This window comes from Macaca mulatta, chromosome 3 (genome assembly GCF_049350105.2).
Source record: "Macaca mulatta isolate MMU2019108-1 chromosome 3, T2T-MMU8v2.0, whole genome shotgun sequence".
Taxonomy (NCBI): domain Eukaryota; kingdom Metazoa; phylum Chordata; class Mammalia; order Primates; family Cercopithecidae; genus Macaca; species Macaca mulatta.
In genome coordinates this window covers 4,312,501-4,325,684 of record NC_133408.1, presented here as the reverse complement: position 1 = coordinate 4,325,684, position 13,184 = coordinate 4,312,501, and the positions used below count along the sequence as shown (strand labels likewise).

Here is a 13,184-nt window from a genome sequence, read left to right as displayed (position 1 = left end):
CCCGCCGTCTGCTGGTGCTGTCTCCATGAGGGGCGGGAGGGGCACGAGGGCGGCGCCCGGAGGGAGGACATCGGGTCTCCTGCTCGTGTTGGACCCGGCGGCCTCGGAGTGACGGGGTCGCCTGCGTCCCTTCCTTCTTCCGAGCTCAAGCGCCTCCCTCCACACTGGGCAGGAAGGAGAGGGTTTTGGGGGCAGAGCCTCTGATGGGAAAGGGACTGGGGAGCGCTTCCGAGAGCTGGGGGCGGCGAGAGACCTGGAAGGGGCTGCGGGGAATAGAGGGAGGCTGGGCTCCCTTCCCTGTCCGCGCGGGCACCGGGGCGGACTCCTGCCCTGGCCTCCTTCTGCGGGGCCGTCCTGTTCTCTCGGGGGTCTGCGGGGCCGTCCTGTTCTCTCAGGGGTCTGCGGGGGCTGCCCTGCTGCCTTCGGGGTGGGCTTTAAGGGCACTCGTGCTCTTGAGGGTCTGGAACTCGGCGGCTTCCCCTGGGCAACCCATCGTGGCCCCGAGTTGGAGGCAGAAGCTCGTTCTGTCCCCTCCCGGGACCAGACACTGGGCGGCCACGCCGGACCCCGCCAGACCCCGCCACGGGGAGGGAGACTTGGCCTGGGGGGCCCTGGCTGCCTGCTGCGCTCGCTGAGGGGGATCCCGGGGGCCAGAGGGGACCCCAGTGCAAGCAGATGCCATGGCGGGTGGGCCCTGCCAGCGCCCTCAGCCAAGTAAAGCGCCCTCGACCCTGGAGGCCGAAGGCACCGGGACCCTGTCGGCACCAGCAGGACGACCACGTACCACCACCCGGGCGAGAACCTACGGAGAACACGTGCACCGACCCCGGGCTTTCCAAAAGTCAGCAACAGGCATCAGAGTGGGCGGCCATTGTGACGCCCAGTGACAGCCCGTGCCACAGCCACCAAACCGCACACAACCACACACTCCACATATTCCACACACCACACACTCCACACACCACACACTCCACACACTCCACACACCACACACTCCACACACTCCACACACTCCACACACAGACTACACACTCCACACACCACACACTCCACACACACACCATACTCCCCACACAATCCACACACCACACACTCCACACACATACACCACACTCCACGCACACACCCCACACTCCACACACACACCACACACCACACACTCCACACAATCCACACTCCACACACATACTACACACTCCACACACCACACTCCACACACACACCATACTCCCCACACAATCCACATACCACACACTCCACACACACACACCACATTCCACGCACACACCCCACACTCCACACACACCCCACACTCCACACACACACCACACACCACACACTCCACACAATCCACACACCACACACTCCACACACACACCACACACCACACACTCCACACACACCACACAATCCACACAATCCACACACCACACTCCACACACACACCACACACTCCACACACCACACACCACACACTCCACACACACACCACTCCACACCATCCACACACCACACTCCACACACACACCACACACTCCACACACCACACACTCCACACACACACCACTCCACACAATCCACACACCACACACTCCACACACACTCCACACACACCACTCCACACACCACACACTCCACACACCCCACACACACCACACACTCCACACACACCACACACTCCACACACACATCACACACTCCACACACACACTACACACTCCACACACACCACACACTCCACACACACAACACACAATCCACACACACACTACACACTCCACACACACACCACACACTCCACACACACACTACACACTCCACACACACAACACACACTTCACACACACACTACACACTCCACACACACAACACACACTTCACACATACCACACACTCCACACACACAACACACACTCCACACACACACTACACACTCCACACACACAACACACACTTCACACATACCACACACTCCACACACACACACGACACACTCCACACAGTCCACACACCACACACTCCACACACACACCACACACTCCACACAGTCCACACACCACACACTCCACACACACACACCACACACTCCACACAGTCCACACACCACACACTCCACACACACACCACACACTCCACACAGTCCACACACCACACACTCCACACACACACACCACACACTCCACACAGTCCACACACCACACACTCCACACACACACCACACACTCCACACAGTCCACACACCACACACTCCACACACACACCACACACTCCACACACACACCACACACTCCACACAGTCCACACACCACACACTCCACACAGTCCACACACCACACACTCCACACACACACCACACACTCCATACACACACCACACACTCCACACACACAAAACACACTTCACACATACCACACTCCACACACACACACCACACACTCCACACAATCCACACACCACACACTCCACACACACTCCACACACTCCACACATCACACACTCCACACACACAAAACACACTTCACACACACCACACACTCCACACACACAAAACACACTTCACACACACCACACACTCCACACACACACCACACACTCCACACAATCCACACACACACCACACACTCCACAGAATCCACACACCACACACACACACACCACACACTCCACACACCACACACTCCACACACACAAAACACACTTCACACATATCACACACTCCACACACACACCACACCCTCCACACAATCCACACACACACCACACACTCCACACAATCCACACACCACACACTCCACACACACACACCACACACGTCACACCTCACACTCCACACAATCCACACACCACACACACACCACACACTCCACACACCACACACTCCACACACACACCACACACTCCACACACTCCACACACACACCACACACTCCACACACTCCACACTCCACACACACACCACACACTCCACACACTCCACACACACACCACACACTCCACACACTCCACACTCCACACACACACCACACACCACACACTCCACACACCACACTCCACACACCACACACTCCATACACACACCACACACTCCACACAATCCACACACCACACACTCCACACACCACACACTCCACACACACACCACACACTCCACACAATCCACACACCACACACTCCACACACTCCACACACACACCACACACCACACATTCCACACACACACCACACACTCCACACACACACTCCACACACACCAATCCACACAATCCACACACCACACACTCCACACACACACCACACACTCCACACACCACACACCACACACTCCACACACACACCACACACTCCACACACTCCACACACCACACACTCCACACACACACCACATACTCCACACACACCACACACTCCACACACACACCACACACTCCACACACACACTCCACACTCCACACACACAACACACACTTCACACATACCACACACTCCACACACACACCACACACTGCACACAATCCACACACACACCATACACTCCACACAATCCACACACACACCACACACTCCACACAATCCACACACCACACACTCCACACACACACCACACACCTCACACCCCACACAATCCACACACCACACACACACAACATACTCCACACACACACCACACACTCCACATACACACCACACACACACCACACACTCCACACAATCCACACACCACACACTCCACATACACACCACACACACACCACACACTCCACACAATCCACACACCACACACTCCACACAATCCACACAATCCACACACCACACACTCCACACACACACCACACACACACCACACACTCTACACACACACCACACACTCCACACACACACCACACACCACTCCACACACTACACATTTCACACACACCACACACTCCACACACACACCACACACTCCAGACAATCCACACACCACACACACACCACACACTCCACACACACACACCACACACCACACACTCCACACACACACCACACACTCCATATAATCCACACACCACACACTCTACACACACACCACACACTCCACACACACCATAAACTCCACACACACACCACACACTCCACACACACACCACACACTCCATACAATCCACACACCACACACTCCACACACACACCACACACTCCATACATACCACACACTCCGCACACACCACACACTCCATACAATCCACACACCACACACCTCACACTCCACACACTCCACACACACACCACACACTCCACACACACCACACACACACCACACACTCCACACACACCACACACTCCACACAATCCACACACCACACACTCCACACACACCACACACTCCACACACACCACACACTCCACACAATCCACACACCACACACTCCACACACACCACACACTCCACACACACCACACATTCCACACACACCACACACTCCACACATTCCACACACTCCACACACACACCACACACTCCACACACACACCACACACCCCACACTCCACACACACACTCCACACATACCCCACACTCCACAAAATCCACACACAATGCACTCCACACACTCCACACAATCCGCACACCACACACTCCACACACACACCACACATTCCTCACATACCACACACACCACACACTCCACACACACACTGCATACTCCACACACACCACACACTCCACACACACACTCCACACACTCCACACACACCACACACTCCACACACACCACACTCCACACACACCACACACTCCACATACAACACACACCACATGCCACACACTCCACAACACACATTCCATATACCGCACACAGCACACACTGCACACTCCACACACACCACCCACTCCACACACCACACACTTAACACCACACAAACCACACACTCCACACACACCACACTCCACACACCACACACTCCACACACACCACACAAACCACACACTCCACACACTCCACACACAACACACACCACAGATACTCCACACACTCCACACACACAACACACTCCACACACCACACACACCACATATACTCCACACCACACACCACACACTCCACACACCACACACTCCACACACACCCTACACACACCACACACTCCACACACAATATACTCCACACACAATCCACACACCACACACTCCATACACAACACACTGCACACACATCACACACCACACACCCCACACTCCACACACACCACACACTCCATACACCACACACTCCACACACACACCTCATACTCCACAGATGCTACACACACCACACACTCCACACAGACCACACACACACACTACAAACTGTACACACATACCACACACTCCACACACTCCACACACACCACACCACACCACACCATACACCCCATGCACACACCCACCACACACTCCACACACACTGCACACACTCCACACACACCCACCACAGAGTCCACACACCACACACTCCACACACACCACAGACACACACACCCCCCTCAGCACACCGTGCCCTTTTCTCTCTGTTCCTCTGGCCGGGCTGTGGTGTGAAGTGTTCTTAGTCCTGGGAGTGGCTCCCCTAGACTCTCCCCTCCTCCTCCCTCCAGCAGGACCTGCCCGGCTGTTGTGCCATTGAGTCCCCATTTGTACAGAAGGGGGTGCCTGTGGTTGGCAACAACAATGGCCCACTGTGCTTTGGGGCTGGGGCTGGATGTTTTTGAAAATCGGGGTGTCTGGGGCTCCCTGCTCCTCCTGGGTCTGTCCCGGACCAGCTGAGCAGACACCTTTGTCCTGCACAGCCTGGCAGCCATTGCAGGGGGGCGGGCCCACCCCAACATCTGGGAGCTCGGAGTCCCGTCCCACCGGCTGCACAGTGGATGGAGCTGTCACTCACGCCTGCAGCCTTGCTCGACTGCAGGTCCTGCCTGGACCTTGTTAGGGGCTGGAAGGTGACTCCCTGAAAATCCTATGGGGCTCTACCCCCAGGGCCTCAGAATTTGATTGTGTTTGGAGGTGGGGGCTTTGATTAAATTGAAGTGATGTCACTGGGGTGGGCCCTGGCCCAATCTGGCCGGTGTCCTTGTAAGAAGAGGAGATGAGGACACAGACATACAGAGGGACAACTCCGTGGGGGCACAGGGAGGAGACACTGTCTGCAAGCCAAGGAGGAGGCCCCAGAGGAACTGGCCCTTGACCTTGAACTCCCGGCCTCCAGGACCCAGAAGCCATGTCTGCCGCTGGAGCTACAGCTGTGGTGTTGCAGCTGCAGGAACCAACGCATTCAGACCCAAAGAAATAGCCTTTGGCTAGGCCTTGGCAGGGTCTGTAAGGCCCATGGGCAGTTCACCAGATACTGGATCAGGCTCCTTGGAGAGTCGTACGGAGCACCGGGGCCAGCCCAGGCAGAACTCCCCTGGCTGGTGGGCTGTCTCATCTCCTCTGCTCTCCCAGTTGGATCTTCCAGCAGCACAGGCTCAGGAAGGACTTGGAGGGGGTAGGCGGGGCTCTCATCTCATCTGGCCTCCAAGACATGCAGTGTGACCCCTCCCATCTCCCCTCCTGGGGCCACCTGGTGCCATCCTTCCTTGGATCTCCAGTCACTCCCCACCCAGGTGGTTCTTAAACTCAGGGGCACGGAAGGCTGGGGCCTGGGGCTGCTTCGCCTCTGGTCTGGGGTAGGCTAGATACGCCTGAGAGATTGTCCACACAGGGCCCAGAGCGTGGCTCCATCCCAGGTTGGCCACAGCCCCTGTCTCCTCGCCTCCCGCCCTGGGGCCTATTCTGGAACAACCCTCCTTGCAACAGCTGCCCAGGTGATTTCACTGTCACCATGGCTACTGTGAGGTCAAGGTCACATCGACTCCCTGCAGGCACCAAGCTGACAGTCATCTGACAGCAGCCTCATCACCACCTCGTCCAGATGAGATAGGGGCTCAGCGGGGACTTGTGCAAGACCCCAGCCAGCCAATGGCAAGGCCTGGAGACCTGGGCTCCCACCCTGAAGTCATCTCAACGGGCCCAGGCTCAGGAGCTGCCTGTGCTGGGGCCTGGGGCTGCTCTGCACCCAAGACCCCTTCAGAGTCACAGGTGAGTCAGCCAGATTCCCCCCCCACCCCCCAGGGCAGGAGGCCACATGGATGTGAGCTTTAATGCAGGGTGCAGCTCTGGCCATGGTGCCCAGCCACTTTCCTGGAGTCTGAGCAGCTGCCAAGTCTCCCTGGTGGCTGCTCCTACCCCCACGGGTCCCATGGGCTGCTGTTGGGAGAGCTTCTGAAGCCAGGAGGATGCCTGCTCCCCTTGCCACCTTTCCAAGCTCACCTCTGCCTACCTGGTGCCAGGCCTGGGACGCACACCAGCCTTCCCCATGGGCGCCGCTGCCAGCTCTCTGCCCTCTGGGCCTCGCTCCCCCTCGCCTGGTCTTCTGAGGGCCGAGGCTCTGATCACCTCTCCCCTGCTTATCCCCTGTGGTCTGACTGCCCCACTGCTCCCTGGTATGCATTCAGGTTGAAGGTACACTCCCCAGAGAGCTCTGCGCGCCAGTGTCCAGCCCCATTCACTCCAGGGCACACGGCCGTCGTGCAAAGATGGGATTGGCCAGTACTTCTCAAGCCTGCCAGGCCGGGAGAACCACCTGCAGCGCATTGCAAATACAGCCTCCTGGGCCCCGCTCACACCCACTGACGTAGAGTCTGGAGGGGCAGAGTCCAGGGAGCTGGGCTTTTGGTGCCTCCAGGTGAGCCCTGTGATCAGGTGCAGTGGGAGATGCTGCAGGACAGCGGCGCCTCCTCAGGTGGGGGCAGCGGGGGAGAGAAGTCTCACCGGAAGCTACCTCTCCAGTCTCGGGGCTCGGCTTCTAGATCTCCAGGGAGGCTCTCTCACATCCCACCGCTTGGGACACTGGACGCTGTCCTCTGCTCCCGTTTTCACCTTGGGCATCATTGTCATCAGTATCATTGTCATCATCATTATGAGCAGCAGCAGGAAAAGCATTAATGGAGCACCTGCTGTATGCCAGGCCCTGTGCCCGCTGTGCTGGTAACGGCAATCTCCACGCAGCCTCCACAGCAGCCTGTAGCCCGCTTCTATTGTTAGCTGAGGACACCCAGGCTTAGAAATGGAGTCACCTGCCTGGTGTTCCCCAGCTGATGAGGGCTTGGGCCAGGTGCACCTTGTCTGTTTGACTCCAAAGCCAGGACTTAGCACCGCTGGGCGGATGATTACTGCAATGTTATGCATAATATGAAAACTGGGAGGCGCTGAGGAAGCCTGAGGCACTGGTTCCTTTCTGCTGGTGACCTGCTGGGTGACTTTAAGCAGATCTACCGACCCCTCCGAGTATTCGATGCCCGTCTTTGCCAGTTGGCTGAAGCAGGTAGACTCCTGCAGTGCCCGCAGGGAGCCTCCAGCCCCCAGTTCCCTTCAATCACCAGCAGCGTGCCTCACACTCACCACCAGGTGGCAGCAGAGGACTTGCCTGGCCGCCGGGACCTTGGCCGCAGGAGACTTGCAGAACATCAGCCTTAAAGGTCACCTTCACCCTTCAAGACAGTGGGAAGCGGCGGCAGCAAACATCCGCAGAGGGCCTGGCTCCGGGAGCCCGTGGGCCGCGTGCTGCCGAGCTGTGGGAGTCCCACCCTGACCCCCAGGGAGCTGGTGTCCAGCAGGGGAGACTGAGATGGGAAGACACAAAAGCCGTGCCGGAAGCCAGCGGTGTTTCTTTACCATAAGCAGTTTTGGGGTTTCATTTGCTTGTGTATAAAATCACTTGAAAAAGGGGGTGTCACCGTCCGGAAGGCCAGGGCTGCGCTGGGGTCCCCGGGGGCTCTGGCGGGACCTCCTCCGTGCAGAATGACGTCAGCCCCCAGCTTCCGGCCCAGGTCAGCGCTTCCTAGGAGGCCTCTTGCGAAGAACAGCCCCGGGCCCGCCCACATCCGCAGAGGCCTGGGCGTGGGGCAGGGCGGGAAGTGTCCCTGGCAGGCAGCCCCAGCAGACGCGGTGTTGGGGTCCCAGGGTCAGAGGTCCTGCCAGCCAAGGCTGCATGTGGCTGTCTGAGGGGGGCCGAGACAGAGATGCAGGCACAGGTGCCAGACAGTGCCAGCTTGGGAGGAAGAGGCAGCGGGTTGAGGGACGAGGAGCTGCTTGCTGGGGGCAGGGCGGCCTTCTCTCTGCAGGGCAGGCGCCTGCCTCCCGCTCTGCCCTTGGCCTCCAGGATGGGAGCTGGGAAAGGAGTCTCCCTTCAGGGGAGGGACCCGCGACAGGGGCCGGGCGAAGGCTGACAGGCTGACAGGGGCCGGGCGAAGGCTGCGTCAGTGTCAGCTCCCAGGCTGCTGGGGAGGCCGGAAGGCCCTGCTCTGTGGCATTTCCTCTGAGAGCCTGGGCTGAGGACTGAGTTTGCAGGGGCAGGAAAGGTGGGCGGGCCCCAAACCTGCTGTGCAGGCTGCTGCCATTAGAACAGCAGGAAAGATACACACGCATCCATGCACACACACAGTGTGCACATGTGCACAACACATGCATATAGAAACACAATGTTCACAGTGTGCATCCATGCACAACACACATGCACACTCATGGACAACACCCAAAACACATGCTCACACACCTCACACATGTGCACACCAATGCACAACACAAACACGCAGCATACAAACACATGTACACACAATACAAACACACATGTACACACGCACGTCACACAATACATGTGGACACATACGGACACACAGAAGCACATAACACCTACACATGCACAAATGCCCACATGCACACCTACACAAACGTACACTCACACAGCCCATGGGAACGCACACACACCACTATCACGGCCATGGCCCAGCCCCGGGTGGTTACTTCATTGCGCGGCTGCCCTCTGTGTCTGATTTGTGCTTGACCGTGAGAGACCCTTTGCGCCCTCCAGCTTAGGGGAGCCCCCTCCTGTGCCGCTCAGCAGCCCCTTTGACATCGAGCTGCCCGGGCCCTGGCATTCCCCGGGCCACCTGCAGCCCCTCATTACCTTCTGAAGTCAGAGATGGCATGAGGGAGGGCAGATATGAGGGAGGGGCCATGCAGCAGCTCAAGGACACCCCAAGGGCACCGGGAGGGAGGAGCAGTGAAGAGAGGGGGTGGCTCGTTATTCTGCGGAGCTGTCTGCCCCCGGGAGCCTGTGAGTGCTGTGCCTTTACCTCCGCCAGGAGTGAGAGAAATCAATTTCAAAAGCATCCTGGCTCGAAAACGTTGCTTTCCAGAGCAGTGCGGGCCTCCAAGCAGGGCTTGGACGCGGAATTGCGGATGGCTGACTGTTGAGGGGACAGAGGGCCCCTGGGGAAGACACGTCAGACCTAGAGGACGGGGGTGGGAAGGCAGGACACCCCAAATCCCGTCTGCCCTTCGCAGGAACACTGAGACCCCGCGATGACCCTGGCGGTGGCTTTCTGGTGGTGATAAAAGGCAGCGGCTGCCCTCGGAGGAGCTGGCGGCTTATTTCTGACGGCCGGTAATGGCCAAGTGTTGGGCCTTTGGGTGTGCGGGGCTGGGCTGCACTCCACACAGGAGCTGGCTCAGGGGTCCTGCTGGCAGCCGTGGTGCTCTTACCTGCTCGGTAATGAGAAACCCAATTAAGTAAGTGGCCTGCGGCCGTGTGGCCTGTGCCAGCAGCCAGGCGGGGAGCCCCGGCTCTCCCCCTGAGCCCCCTCGCTCACTCTTCCTGCCTGCCCCTGCCTGTGGCTGTCGGAAAGGGTGTTTCTGCAATGCGCCAGCTGGAATCCAGCAGTGCTGTGGGGAATTTCCCACAGCTGCTGTGACAAATGACCACAAGCTGGTTGGCTTAAAACAACAGAAATCCACTGTGAGGCACGAAGTCCAAAATCAAGGTATCTACCGGGCCGTGTTCCCTCTGGAGGCTCTGGGGTGAACGTTCTTACCTCCTCCAGCTTTCCCGGTGGGTGGAAACCTGTGAGCTCCAGTCTCCGCCTCCGCCTTCCCCTCCCATCTGTGTCCTCTCCCCTCCTTAAAGGACATCAGTCATTGGTCATTGGGTTTAGGACCCGCTGTCATCCAGAACGATCTCACCTTGAAGCTTCACTGAATTACATCTGCAAAGACTCTGTTTCCAAATAAGGTCACCAGCCCACGTTCTGGGGTTTGGAACTTAGACGCATGTTTTGGGGGACACTGTTGCACCCATGACAAGTATGGATGACGTCCCTGAGTTCCTGTGCCCTTGCATTTGGGGACGCTTCACATACGCCATTGTACACGTTCCTCTCAGGAAGCCTCTGAGGTTGGCAGGACAGATACCAGCCCATTTTGAAGATGAAGAAACTGAGGCCCAGAAATGCGCTGGGCTAAAAGGAAGGCAGTTTGGGGTGGGAGCCGCAGCCATGCACTGGTCAGGCAAGCCAGGGTCAGACACCACAGGCCATGGAGTGAAGGGCAAGGTCGGTAGGTCCTTTGTGGGAAAATTCTGTGAATCGTTGATTTTTTGGTAAAGTGAGTGCCCTGTAATTGCATTTGTTGAAGAAACCTGCAAAAATTACCCCAAAGCCCCATATGCTCCTTCCTTTTTTTTTTTTTTTTTTTTTTTTGAGACAGGATCTTGCTCTGTCACCCAGGCTGGAGTGCAGTGGCATGATCTTAGCTCACTGCAACCTCGACTTCCCGGGCTTAGGTGATCCTCCCACCTTGGCCTCCCAAGTAGCCGGGACTACAGGGGCATGCCACCATGCCTGGCTAATTTTTGTTTGTTTGTTTTTTAGTAGAGACGGGGTCTCATTATATTGCCCAGGCTGGTCTCAAACTCCTGAGCTCAGGCAATCCGCCTGCCTTGGCCTTGCAAAGTGCTGGGATTACAGGTGTGAGCCACCATGCCTGGCCATCCTCTGCTTTTAGGGGTCGGGTTTGGACACATCCATTTGGGGTGGTCAGGGAGGGGCCACCTCTTCTGACTCCGAGAGCCCAGCCTCTATCCTAACATGAAAAGCCTGTGTTTCTGTTCTAGATGTTTCCATGGCAATCCTTGGTGGCTGCTGGCAGATGACCTGATGCCCAGTGTCTGTCAATGGTTCACCTATTAATAGACTCTCGGGGCAGCTGATGACCCAGGCGATACCACCTGAAGGTCCCCAGGCACTCTCACCTGGGTCCAGGAAATGCCGTGGCCACCTCCTGGGGACCAGTGGCTCTGACATCAAGGGTCAGGCCTCCCCCTCCCCTCCAGGAAGATGGTCCTGGACCTGGAACCTTGCTCAGGGCACCCCCAAGGCTATGTGCAAAGGAAGCCTTGGCTGGGCCCTGGGCATGAGGAGGAGTAATGTTGAAGGAAGGGCCCGGGGAAGGAGGGGCGTTTGGGAGCCAGTGTGGGTGTGGTGTGCGGGGTGTGTGGTTTCTGGATGTGGCCCTGCGTGCATGTGGAGTCCAAAGTTAAGGGGGAAAGAAGGGGCATTTGTCAGCCTGGCACTCATGTGCCCTTGGAAACCTGCCTCCTCCCCCTACGTGAGGCCTTGGGTGTTGCAGGACTGGGTTGCTTCCGGGGTGAGGTCACCTAGGGGGTGACGGACGTCTCAGGAAACAGGCCCTTCCGAGCTGCAGCAGACAGAGCGTTCCATCAGGGCCTGGGGCCACAACTCCCTCCACAGCAGAACTAGGGACAGGCAGCCCTGCCTCTGGTCTGGCCCCAGCAGCCTGGGAGGGGAGCCTGTACCCTGAGGATGGCTTTGAGACCCTGTTGCTGTGATAGTGGCACCTTGACTCAAGGAGCCAGGCTCGCTGGCAGGTGTGAGAAGGTTCAAGGCTGGGGGTCGCCCTCCCATCCTCCCTGGGGGCACCGCTCCCTTCTTCTCCAAGGCTCCCCACTCTGGGGAGGAGCCAGGGTTGGCCGTGGGGGCCATGGGTCTGGGCAACGTTCTAGTGTGGAGCTCTGGCTTCTCTCTGTTTCCACGTCTGTGAAATGGGACACTGACTCGCCCTAGAAGAGCCTCGTCTGCTGGTCCTCCAGGGCCCACCCCTTCGCAGCAACCCGGAAGGATCCTGACGCGCTCTGGAGGGGCCACGCTCGGGAAATGGACACTCAGGCACCTCAGCCTGCCCTGGGGTATCACTTGCCCCCCAAACTCGGCCTCCACTCCCTCACTGTCAGAACTCGGGGAGGGAACAGACTCAGCAGATGGGCTTAGAAGGTTGGAGC

General features: G+C 58.0%; 1 long non-coding RNA gene across 1 annotated transcript; it reads left to right on the top strand.

The window, feature by feature from the left end:
- Positions 1-6,889: 6,889 nt before the first annotated feature.
- LOC144339628 (uncharacterized) lies at positions 6,890-11,534 on the top strand. The gene is made up of 2 exons (XR_013414876.1): positions 6,890-7,090; positions 7,507-11,534. It is a non-coding gene; the product is annotated as an uncharacterized LOC144339628 (long non-coding RNA).
- The last annotated feature ends 1,650 nt before the right edge of the window (positions 11,535-13,184 follow it).